A 13,895-nucleotide genomic window follows, 5' to 3' on the forward strand; every position below is an offset into this window, starting at 1 on the left:
AACTTGAGAATGATGACTATGTGGGAAACTCTATAGAGGAAAAATTTGTTAATGTTCTTAGTTTAGAGATAATGGTTTTGTTCATCCCCATTTGCACATCATGTCCCTATTTAAACTAAAAGTGTCATTTTTATTCCATTAAAAAAATAGAATGGTTAAGGAAACAAATTTTCTTTATCACTTAATTAAGGCATTCTTTATCAGAGAAAGTAGTAAGATTTGGAAAATGAGACAAAAAGCGTGACCCCTTTATGGGGAATTTGGGTGTGAGTTAGGAACACATTTGGCATGCATTTCTGGGATTCCACTGTTCAGTAGTGCATCTCATGAATGTGTCATCAGTTTCTTTCAAATCTCTTATTACATGTTTGACTACACATGTCAAAAGATATGGGCTTCCTAGGTGGCTCGGTGGATAAAGAACCTGCCTACAGTGCCGGAAACACAGGAGATATGGGTTTAATTCCTTGGTTGAGATCCCCTGGAAGAGGGCATGGAAACCCACTCCAGTATACAGTCCATAGGTCACAAAGAGTCAGACAAACTGAAGTGACTAAGCACATGAGCATGTCAACAGATACGGCTTAATTTTTTAAAATATTTTTTCCTTCCTTAATCTTTTACTGTTGCTCACATCTATTACAGTCCAGTGCATGAAATTAGCACCTCTATTCATTTATCTGAGTATTTAAAAGTATTTAAAAGAAAGTATAATAAATATAATAGTTAATTATATTATTCAATGTACATTGTTTCTACCATATGATGTCAATTAAGTCATACTAACTCAGACTTCAGAGTATGGTAAAAAGTACTATTAGTGGATATTTTGAACTATAAATACATAAAATGAAGGCTCATACAGAAGCTGTAACATCTGTACAGTTTAAGTAGCATTAGGAAGAGTTCATATATGAACTCCAACTGTCTTTTCTACTCTCCTTCCCGCTTTTTTATCTTCTTATATACTTCCTCTTTTTTCTTTCCTTCTTTTATTTTGTGAAGAGGATTTTTAAAAGTTACTCTCTTTAGCAACTTCAACAATGCAATACATTATTAACTATAGTCACCATACTGTATATTATATTCCCACAACTTATTTATTTTATAACCAGATATTTGTACCTTCTGATCCCCTTCACTCATTTCACTTATCCCCTACCTCCCACCTCTAGATACTGCCTATCTCTTCTTTGTATCAATGTCTTTTTTTGTTTGTTTTTGTTTCTAAATAACACATATGAGAGAGATCCTATGGTGTTCATCTAGCTCTACTTGACTTATTTCACTTAGCATAATGCTCTCAAGTCCCATCCATGTCACAAATGGCAAGATATCTTTTTTCATGTGTGTGGCTAAATAGTATTTGATTGTGTGTGTGTGTGTATCTTTTTTATACATTCATCCATCAAAAGATACTTATCTCCTTCTTTCGAATAATCCCCAAAGACAGGGCCAACAGTATTTAAAAGTAAAAGAAAACATATAGTAAATACTGTTGGCCCTGTCTTTGGGGATTATTAGAAAGAAGGAGATAAGTATCTTTTAAGTCATAAGTATCAATTAAGTCATACTAAGATTTCAAAGTATGGTAAAAAGTACTATTGTAAGTGAAAGTGAAAGTGAAGTCGCTCAGCCATGTCTAACTCTTTGCGACCCCATGGACTGTAGCCTACCAGGCTTCTCCATCCATAGGATTCTCCAGGCAAGAATACTGGAGTGGGTTAACATTCATCCTTCTCCACCGGATCTTCCTGACCTGGGGATCAAATCCTGGTCTCCTGCATTGGAGGCAGATGCCTTAACTTCTGAGCCACCAAAGTACTATTAGTGAATAGTTTTTGTGAGAGAGGGAGATTAAAACTTGTAGATTTCCTTCCTTGAAATGATAAGATGATATAAAAAGACAAACAAAACAAAAAACTCCCAAAACAACCTATGATAGGTTCCTGGAAACAGCCTGGAAGCAAGAACAGCCTGGGAACATGAAGGAGGGGCTGGTAGTCTGCATATACCAATTGTTTCAGTTCAGTTCAGTTGCTCAGTCATGGCCGACTCTTTGCGACCCCATGAATCACAGCACGCCAGGCCTCCCTGTCCATCACCAACTCCCGGAGTTCACTCAGACTCACGTCCATCAAGTCAGTGATGCCATCCAGCCATCTCATCCTCTGTCCTCCCCTTCTGCTCCTGCCCCCAATCCCTCCCAGCATCAGAGTCTTTTCCAATGAGTCAACTCTTCGTATGAGATGGCCAAAGTACTGGAGTTTCAGCTTTAGCATCAGTCCTTCCAAAGAAATCCCAGGGCTGATCTCCTTCAGAATGGACTGGTTGGATCTCCTTGCAGTCCAAGGCACTCTCAAGAGTCTTCTCCAACACCACATTTCAAAAGCATCAATTCTTCGGCACTCTGCCTTCTTCACAGTCCAACTCTCACATCCATACATGACCATAGGAAAAACCATAGCCTTGACTAGATGGACCTTTCTTGGCAAAGTAATGTCTCTGCTTTTGAATATTCTATCTAGGTTGGTCATAACTTTTCTTCCAAGGAGTAAGCGTCTTTTAATTTCATGGCTGCAGTCACCATCTGCAGTGATTCTGGAGCCCAAAAATTAAAGTCTGGCACTGTTTCCACTGCTTCCCCATCTATTTCCCATGACGTGATGGGACCAGATGCTATGGTCTTCCTTTTCTGAATGTTGAGCTTTAGGCCAACTTTTTCACTCTCCACTTTCACTTTCATCAAGAGGCTTTTTAGCTCCTCTTCACTTTCTGCCATAAGGGTGGTGTCATCTGCATATCTGAGGTTACTATTTATCTCAGCAATCTTGATTCCAGCTTGTGTTTCTTCCAGTCCAGCATTTCTCATGATGTATGCTGCATATAAGTTAAATAAGCAGGGTGACAATATACAGCCTTGACGTACTCCTTTTCCTATTTGGAACCAGTCTGTTGTTCCATGTCCAGTTCTAACTGTTGCTTCCTGACCTGCATACAGATTTCTCAAGAGGCAGGTCAGGTGTTCTGGTATTTCCATCTCTTTCAGAATTTTCCACAGTTTATTGTTTAACACAATATAAGGCAACTATTATCTGATCATCAGTTAATTGGTTTGCTTCAGGGAGGGATAAATGCATATTTCAGCTTCATTATCCCATTTCACAGTGAAATTAAATGGACAAGTCAATGTAATATATGTTATAATATATATTATTATATTACATTCTATAATATTCTATATATTATATTTGCTTGAATTTATCTTTGCATTTTAGTTTCTGGACCTTTTTTTTTCTTTGTTTCCAGTCATTTTTATTTTAAACCTATGGATCACTGAGAGTGTTAACATTGTTCTGGAAATGATTTTGATGCATATAATAAAGCTATAAAAAGAACATCAGGAAAGTGGATACATTTGTGAGGTTTCAAGATAGCCAGTAGGATTATAAGATCATATCATAGCCAAATTTCAACATTTTCTTACCCTAATACCTTGACATTAATTTTAGGGAAGGATACACAAAATCATAATGCAATATAGAGAGACAAGTGAGAGGGAGGATTTTTTTATTTTTTTTTTCGTTGTCTTGGTTTTATTTTTTTTTTATTTTTTTTAAATCTTTAATTCTTACATGCGTTCCCAAACATGAACGCCCCTCCCACCTCCCTCCGCACAACATCCCTCTGGGTCATCCCCGTGCACCAGCTCCAAGCATGCTGTATCCTGCATCAGACATAGACTGGCGATTCAATTCTTACATGATAGTATACATGTTAGAATGTCATTCTCCCAAATCATCCCACCCTCTCCCTCCCTCTGAGTCCAAAAGTCCATTATACACATCTGTGTCTCTTTTCCTGTCTTGCATACAGGGTCGTCATTGCCATCTTCCTAAATTCCATATATATGTGTTAGTATACTGTATTGGTGTTTTTCTTTCTGGCTTACTTCACTCTGTATAAAAAAATAAATATGCTTTAGTTCTTACAGCACTTTTAGGTTTAGAGAAAAATTGAGTGGGAAGTACATAGCATTTCTGTTTATTTCCTCTCCTCACCCTGCCACTGTTGCATTCACCAACCCCACTCCAGTTTCCTCTGTTACTAGTGTCTTGCTTTGGTGTGGTACATTTGTCACAGTTGATAAACCATTATTGACATGTTATAACTAAAGCCCATAGTTTGCATTTCTTTGTGTTGTACATATCTAAGGGTTTTGCAAAATGTATAATGTTATGTACACACCATTATGACACTGTACAGAATAGTTTACTGTACTAAAAATAAATATTCCACTTATTTATCCCTTCCCCCCACCTCTCAGCTCCTGACAACCACCGATTTTTTTATTGTCTCAATCCTTTTACCTTGGGAGATAAAGGATTTTAATTCAAATGCCTCTTTATGTTAAATGGGTTATTTTTTCTTGAATGATGTTTCAATTTTGAAAAGAAATGACACAAAGTTTAAAAATTATATGAGGAGTACCAGCTGTGTTAAGTATTTGCTTAAGACTTAAATGTGGGAATTTGTGTGGCTAATTTATTAAAAAAATAGAAAATATGAGCTAATGATGATAATATAGACTTAATGGTAGATTTAATTGTAGCAATTAAAAAACCCATGCCTCTGGGAAATGCTTTCATTTTGTTGGTTGGTTTTGACTGATGCTTTAGTAATCTAGATACTACTTACAGTAGCAAAGTCACTTTCTAACCAAAATGTAATGATTGCTGCATTTAGTTTATGGTTGGGTCCATTTGGAAAATCAATAGTGATCAGAGCAGAGGAGATTGGGGCCAAAGATGTAAGTGGCAGATGGTCACAAAATAGTTCCTTTACAATATAAAATGCCCTAGCAAATAAAGAACAGCCAGGGGGAGCAGAAAGAGTTTTTAGATGGGAACAAGCAATGCAGTGCAGTTTCAAACCCACAACTGATTGCTTCTTCTATAAAGTAACTTCCAATAATTCTCTAAAGAATTTTAAAGCCTCTTAAATATTGTACCAGGGGAGGAAACTATTTTTGCATTAGCAGTGCTTCCAAGAGTGAAATTTTGGCAAACTCAGCTCTATTCCCTTGCTATACAGTACATGGTAATATTCATTATGACTGTATTGAAAATGATCCATTTGGTATAGTACTAAATATGCTGTAATTCAAAAATGAATTCAAATTCCACAAAACTCAACAATAAAGCTGAACACATTTTTGTTCTTTTATTGATACTGCTTTTGTCATACTTAAATTGCTTTTTTATTTTTATATTTAATTTTAAAGGTTTTATTCTAAAGATAAAAGCATTTATTATGTTAGAAAATCAATTATGTATTTTATAAGAAACTAAGAAATAGTCATGACAATCATTTCAAGACCCTAGAATTTACTTAATTTTCAGTCTGAGAAAGGGAGCAAAATTATTACATATTTGCTATGTCAAGGACTGCAACTCTAAAAGGTTTTGCACATTAACTGTTTTAAGGTTTTCTGCTTAATACTACAGATGATGCATATTCATTCATTATAACATCATTAGTCTCCAATTTTGTTAAATAATAGCACTCAATCCCTCATGATTGAAAAATCTATTTATTGAGTAGGAAATAGTAAATAAAGTTCCAAAAAAGTATTTAACAAACCCAGTGAAAATTAAGATTTTTAAGTACATTTTAAAAAGATGTAAATTTCAAAAGCAATGTGCGTATATCCTATTCAATTAAATGTTAGCATTTGAAAAAGTTAAACATCCCATGTTTTTCAAGGATAACTACAAAGTGAGTTCCACAATATACAACTGACTCTTGTATAATAGGAGTGCAAACTGCACAGATCCATTTATAGGAAGGCTTTTGTTTTTGTTTTTCCCCAATAGAGAATAGCCTTCCCTCTGTTTGGAAATTTCTCATGCACAGATTTAACCAATCTGTAATGTAAATGGTTGATTCTACAACTGTGCATTGTGCAGATGAGGAGGATGGACTGTACCAAGCCATTTTATATGAGGTACTTGAGTATACATGGATTTGGTTATTCCTGAGGGCTCTTGGAACCAAACCCCCAAGGATACAAATGGACAACTGTAGTATAACAGAAGAGGCACATTAAAAAGTGAATTGTAATTGGGACTGAACAGAATGGAGATCCAAAGCTAGAGTTTGAACCTCATTAGCTAAAGCCCACATTGTAAATTTCTTCCCCAAAATGCATGCTCCTTAAGACACTCAATGAAAAATAAATTTGTGTCTGTATCTAGATATTTAAAAAATATGAGAAAAATATACAGTGATTCTCCCTTGCCAATTAATATCCAATATTAGGATATTAATCACCTTAAGAATAGCATATCTGAATGAATACTGACTAATGTCAATAGTATATGAGTTGAAAGAGCAGATGCAGACATTTGAATAAATCAAACAAGATTTATTCATCCAAGCATTGATAAGGTATGCTATTATAGCCGAGATGTAAAGAAAGAATGAACACTTTTTTAGAGTAGCAAAAGATTTCCAGCCCCCAAACCCCAGTTGTGGGAAACACAGTTCCAAATAGTAAGTTCTGAGTGAGTATCATATTAGACACTGTATAGGGTAACTATAATAGCTGTTACCTAATTCTTGGACGCTCTTGCATATATTAAATAGTATTGCCTGTATATATGACATAGGATACATTGTGTGAGTCACATCAATCTCAGAATTATTAAACTATGAAGCACAGTATTGCTAAGGTAGGATAGATGGTATATTCAAGTATAAGCTTTTTTTTTTTTTTTTTGCATCATGCTCAGTCTCTCCATGATCATACAAATGGATTCAAATATGTTTCTAAAATGCTTTCATGGTCATTCACTCAATATTCACTGATTCCAACTGTTCCATTAGTCCTGGGCAAATTGTTCCATTGTCTGTCTGGTGGATTTATGGCCATATAGATAGTATAAATTTAGCCATTCTGCCCAACAGTGACATGAACTTAACTCTCAATTTTTCATTCTTGCTTGATGCATGAGGGTATTATGTATCACTTATGTGTGTAATTCTGTATCTCAAGTCACTTTTTGTATATCACTATATAGGCTATCTTTTTGGCTACTTTGTATTGGGTTGGCCAGTACCATTAGTTTGGGATCATCCTAAAAGCCTGAGAACCTAGCCCTTATTTAGGAATTTCTAGAACTACCTCTGTGTGAAATGAGTGTTGAGCAGAACTAGCTCAGCTTTGCCAGCAAAAAAAGTGATCCAACATTTTCTGCAGCACCCTGGCAATAGCTTCAAGCGCTTTGCTTGTGTTGCAAGTTGGAGCAGCACTGCTTTGGGAATGAGGCTAACAAGAAATCTTAATTTTATTTTAGGGCTTGCTGTTCACTGTGTGCAAACAACAGAAACAAATGTTTTAAAAAACCTAGTTTTGTGCTTTGTCCTAGCTCATAGGGAGCTCTTATCTATAGGTATTTCTGCACATGTAAAATGAAGTATTAATGCATGACCCCAGAGAGGTTAAGAAAATTACTCATGAAATAGGCATGTCTACTTGCATTCCTAACATGAATCTGCTCTTGTGGTCTTTGAAAATCTACCTGAGGAGTATGATGATTGATGATGCTGACATCATTATAACTTTTTAGAACAGCTTTTTGCACATGCCAGTTGCTCCCAGTCGTTGTGCCTGAATGTTAAATAGCCACCAATGATAAAATGTAATTCCAGAAAAGAAACTTTGTGAACGTTTGACACCTTAGCTAGATATAAGCAAGCTAAAGCCATTATGACATTTGATAGTTATACTAACATTGACAGGTAGGAGCTATTATTGTCCATTCCAAAATGAGAGAGTGCGACTTTGGTGAGTTAAAGGATATTTAAATTCGTATGCCAGTAAGTGTTAGCATTGATACTTGAACTTATATTGTCTGATTCTAAAATTCCTTGCTCACATCCAAGAAGCACTGCACTAGAGCCATAAGCCAAAAATTAACGGTATTTTAGGGAAAGAGGAACAATATTGGAGTTGTTTAAGAAAAATACAATTTTCAAAGTTAAAATATCAAGTTAATGTTTGCTGAGAGAAAAATTAGCATAGGATTTCAAAACATAACTTTAAGAATGCCAAATGAAAAGGATTCTTGCTTCTATTTCATTTAAAATAATATGTAATATTTTGAATAGTCTTTCTCCATTTCTTATAATGTTTCATTCTTTTTTATATCATAGAGTTTAAATGTCCCCTTTTAAAACTTATGTCAATGGTTAAGACATCCTTTGTGGCCTGTAAATCTCTCGCTTTAGTGACTTTAGTCTTTTTCCATACCAGGGGTTTGAACAGCCTGCATTTCATCATTTAATAAAAATGCCCCTATATACCTGTCATCTCTATCTATCTATCATCTATGTAACTATCTATCCATCATTTCATCTTTCTATCACATATTAATTATAGCAGTTATTCATTAGAAAGACTATTTGGTCTTTGGGGTCTGGCAGCCATGGTTTCAATTCTGCCAATTGTGTGAACTCTATCAGATGTATTAAATCTATTGCAACTTAAATTATCACAAACTTGATGGTTTGAAAGAGTACATGTTTATTATTGTACAGTTTTCACTGGTCATGAATTAAGGCATAAGACTACCTTGGTCCCCTGTTCAGGATCTCAAAGGGACTGCAGGATTGGGGGTTCATTCCAGGCTCAGGGTCTTCTAAACTCTCATGGTTGTTGACAAAATTCTTTTCTCACTGCTGTAGAATTCATGGGTGCCTGCTTCTTCAAGGCCAACAGGAGAATCTCTCATCTCAAGGAATGCCTCTAATGGCTTGACTCTTAAATCTGTATTTTCTGATCTGTATATAGATATAATGACATATACCTTTTAGGGTTTTTGTGAATTTCAAATGAGACAATATAGCAGTGTCTGGTACACTATAAATATTTAAAATATTACTCATTTTAAAATGAATTCAACATTTTCCTTCATCATCAAAATAATCTGTGTACCTTCCATTCTAGATTATAGTTCATTTATAATTTACTTACACTTTGCAATTTCTAGGAAAATCTTACATAATATTTGGTTTTAGAAATTTTATAAATAAAAAGGTTAAAAAATGTGGCCACATATAGAGGTAAGTATACAGATTTTATGTAGAAGAATAAGCATTTTCAATGTCATTGTTTGTATTTTCTCAGTTTAGTGATGAAGATTCTGGTGAGGTAAGATATATGAAAATACTTTTTTAACCATTGTACATAAATTTTGATACAGGCTGATGTGGACTCAATCTAGAGTAAAGATAGGAAAAATACAGGAGAGATGGATAGGAGGGAATATTGTGAAGAAAAACCAGATTTGGAATAATTCAGGACCTTTGTCATTGCATATACATTAGTTGACTATTAAATAATATTTATGAAGCAGGACATTGAGGTAATAAGCAGGACCTCAAGAGACTGCCACTTAAACATTTTCTATAATTTTTCTGTTAGAGGGACACAGCAAGTTATCCAGAGGACTGAACCCTTTTATTTAAAAAAGACCAATTTTGAACGTTCCTCTTTGTTATCTAAATCTAAGCACAATTAATTCCATTATTCTAGGAATAGATCTTTTATGATTTGTGATGGTTTTTTGAATTATTTTTGTATTGATGCAAAGAAACTTCCTTAGAAGGAAAGGAAATAGAACTTACCTGTTTATCTTTTGAGGCTCAGTGTTTTTATGATCTCTCTGATAAGCAGAGATGATCTTAATTTAGCTGGCTGTAAATATGTCCAAGTCTCCAGTAAAAGGAAATGAGAATCTGGCTGGTGCTGTCAATTTAATATCAAGATCTGACCAGCATAACAGGAGGGCTGGTTTTGACCCAGCCTGTGACTGACACCAGAGTCTTCCTCTTGGCGAGTTCCGACATCCCCAGTGCAAGGCTATATTTAGGAACAATGGGTGGGCATGAATACATAAACCAGAGAGCTCTCACTTTGGATGCCAATCAAGCAAAACTCCTAGCCCAATAAGGGAGTGGCATCACATTCCTCACTAACTATTTTACTCTGTGAGGAAATGGGCTGAGCAAGGGCTTTATTGAGGAATAGGTACACATCAAAAAGAGTAGCATTAGTTTTAAATGTGACATCTATGCCAGTGAAAAATGCAAGGACAGATTAAAATTAATGTTCATGTTTAGATTATTCAGGTCCTCTAAGCAAGTCTTTTCCTAGTATTTGGAAACAGAGTTAGATTGGGGCTGATTAAAATTCCAGTATTATTTAATTTTAGGCCCCCCCAAATGAGAAACTGGATGTTCTTCTAATTTGGGGAGGTTGTGGCTCAAGTTATTAATTTGAATTAAAAAGCTGATGGAGAATGAAAAAACAGATGTGCCTATAAAAGTACTTCAAAGTCTTATTTAAATCAGTATCACCGTTTAGCCATTTAACAATCATTTAACAAACATTTTTTTGTAACTCTGATATGCCTGTAACTTATTATTATGCATCAGAAGGTCAAAAAACTTTGCAACACCACCAGACCATATGAGAGAATAGCAGACCTGTATTTATTTCAGAGTCACCTTGCAACTAATAATGAACAGAAAGTAGAATTTTATTCTCAGTGTATTTTCAAGGTAAATCAAGCAGTCACCCATGATTATTTTTCACATCCAACCTTTTAGGGAGTATCCACTTGCTTTGTTCCAGTTTGTGCTTTTTCAAAGCAAAAGCTCTGCATTAAAAATACAAGACTGAGAGAACTGTGCATCGAAAAGAAAAAAAAGAGAAATGTCAGGTCAAGAACCTGGGGACGAGAAAGAGTATCATGAGGGCTGTTTGAATTACAGTGTACCTTCAAAAACTGAGTGATGCTTTTAGAATTGCTTCTGGGTTCTTAATTATCTGGCAGTTTCTAAACTAATGATAATTTTCCTTCCTCTATAAAGTTGACTCATTGGAAAAGACCTTGATACTGGAAAAGATGGAATGCAAAAGGAGAAGTGGGCAGCAGAGAATGAGGTGGATAGATAACATCACTGACTCAATAGACATCAATTTGAGCAAACTATGGGAGATAGTGGAGGACAGAGGAGCCTGGCATGCTGCAGTTCATGGGGTCACAAAGAGTCAGACATGACTTAGAGACTCAAAACCAATAAAAACAAGTAAAATTTAAAAATAATCAGTGTAAATAAGATATTTTATTCTCACGCTAACCAAAAATTTATTCTAAACATTGATTTTAAAATTTCTATGTAGAAACGTTCATCATTTAACTTTTCCCACCCTCAGTTTCCTCACGTGTAATATTGAGACAATATGTCAATGTATGGTAAAAACCACTACAATATTGTAAAGTAATTAGACTCCAGTTAAATAAATAAATTAATTAAATAAAAAAGAAAAAATATGTTTTCTAGTAACATGTCAGATAAACATATTTCTAAAAAGTATTAGAAGCATTGTAATCTAATACTTAAAGATTGGAAGATAAGGCCAGGCACAATGGTAGAAACTAGGTTATTTAGTTGATAATAAACCTATTGGGAGAGAATCAGCAATTTTCTTTGCCTTACATTTGCTATTGCAGGAAAACCATAAAGCCTAATTGATTTTTACTCAATTTGATAAAAAGCTACTGAGAATCAACATACTGTAAAGTTCTACTTGGGATTTTACTCTCCCATTTTTAATAAATATTTTGCTTTCATTACTACAAGAGAAGTGAATCATTAGTCACTGTCTTCTTGTCTTTGAATAAAATGACCACCAGTAAATATTTTTAAGGAAACATCTTTTAAGACCTACTAAAATACAATGAATCTCATTATCAGTTGGTTCTATATTTGCAAATTGGCTTGCTCTTTGACATTCATTTGTAACCCTAAAATCAATACTCATGACTCCTTTGAGGTCATTTACAGACATGGGCAGATGTGTAGAGCAGCAGATAGATTGAGTTGCCTAATGTACAAGCTCCCAGCTGAGGCAGATCAAGCCACAAGGCAACACTGAGTTCTTGTTTCAGCCCTCATATTATAAAGACATGTCCTTTATGCATTGGTCTTTTTAGTGTGACCATTAATGTCTGGGGCATTTTGTGCTTTTTTGTTGATAATTCACTGTTTAAGATGGCCCCTGAGCATAGTACGGGGGTGCAAACTAGTAATGCTAAGTATGAGAAAGCTGTGATGTCTTTTCAGAGAAAATTCATGTGTTAGGTAGGCTTCACTCAGACATGTTTTTTTAGTGTTTCTGATGGTGAGTTCAGTGTTTGTCAATCAGCAATTATATGTTAGGTCAGGTGCTGTAAACAGAAATACATATGAAACCAAGTTGTGTGTTGTTTGATTGAAAAAATATTGTAACTAGTAGCTTGCAAAACCCAACTGTGCATTTCTCCTAGGAGCAATGGTTAAAATAAGCTAATTCAGTGGTTATAGCAATTTTATAGAATATAACTATTGTGAATAATGAAAATCCACTGTAGCAGAAAAAATGAAAGTTTAATGTCTAGATTTACTGGGGTGATGAATGAATGTTTATGTTTTTGTGAAGGGACATTGGGAGAGATAATTTTTCTTTATTATAACATCTCCAGTAACCTCTCTTAGGAACTCACAGTAACAAAACTCAGACTCACAAAGTTGTATGATTTTATTTTGCACACACATTAGAGTGGATACAGTCTGTGAAATCCTTGTGCTAATTTACATGTATTCAGACAAATCTGGTTCTCATGACATAGAGCAGTTTCTGTATTCTTACCCATAATGCATAGTGGTAGCAGTGATGCAACAGCTAAATCTAAAATGCCTGAAAAGTGTTTATTCATTCACTTCTTAAACAGTTATTCTACACTTACTATATGACACCTATTGTTCTACTCATAGTTAAAGCTGTGTTTTATCCAGTAGTCATGTATGGATGTGAGAGTTGGACCATAAGTAAGGCTGAGTGCCAAGAATTGATGCTTTCAAACTGTGGTTTTGGAGAAGAATCTTGAGAGTCACTTGAACTGCAAGGAGACCAAACCAGTCAATCCTAAAGGAAATCAGCCCTGAATATTAACTGGAAGGACTGATACTGAAGCTGAGGTTCCAATACTTAGGCCAACTTATGCAAAGAGCCAACTCAAGGGAAAAGTCCTTGATTCTGGGAAAGATATATGACAGGAGGAGAAGGGGATGACAGAGGATGAGGGGGTTAGATGGTATCACCGACTCTATGGACATGAGTATAAGCAAGCTCCAAGAGATGGTGAAGGACAGGGAAGCCTGGTGTGCTGCACTCCATGTGGTTACAAAGAGTCAGACGCAACTGAACAACAACAACAAAATTGCTCTACTTATACAGATAAACATCTCAGTCTGTAGAAAAGGAAATAGGAAATTAAATTCGAGTTCCTGAACTTGAGAGTCATTTGGCAGTATGAGAAAGAAAGCAATGAGGGCTGTTTTTTTTTTTCTTAATTGAGATATAATTGACTTTTAATTGGGGGCTTCCCAGGTGGCCTATTGGTAAAGAATCTCCTTGACAATCCAGGAGACATAAGAGACATGGATTCAATCCCTGGGTTGGGAAGATACCCTGGAGGTGGACATGGTGACCCACTGCAGTATTTTTGCCTGGAGAATCCCACAGACAGAGGAGCCTGGGGGGCTACAGTCCATGGGGTCACAAAGAATCAGACACAATTGAAACTACTTAGCATCCATACAGGGCTTCCCTGGTAGGGCAACTGATAAAGAATCTGCCTGCAATACAGGAGATGCTTGCTTGATTCCTGGGTCAGGAAGATCTGCTGGAGGAGGGATAGGCTACCCACTTCAGCATTCTTGGCTTCCCTGGTGGCTCAGTTGGTAAAAAATCTGCCTGCAATGTGAGAGAACTGTATTCAATC

This window comes from Capra hircus, chromosome 2 (genome assembly GCF_001704415.2).
Source record: "Capra hircus breed San Clemente chromosome 2, ASM170441v1, whole genome shotgun sequence".
NCBI classification, from domain to species: Eukaryota; Metazoa; Chordata; class Mammalia; order Artiodactyla; family Bovidae; genus Capra; species Capra hircus.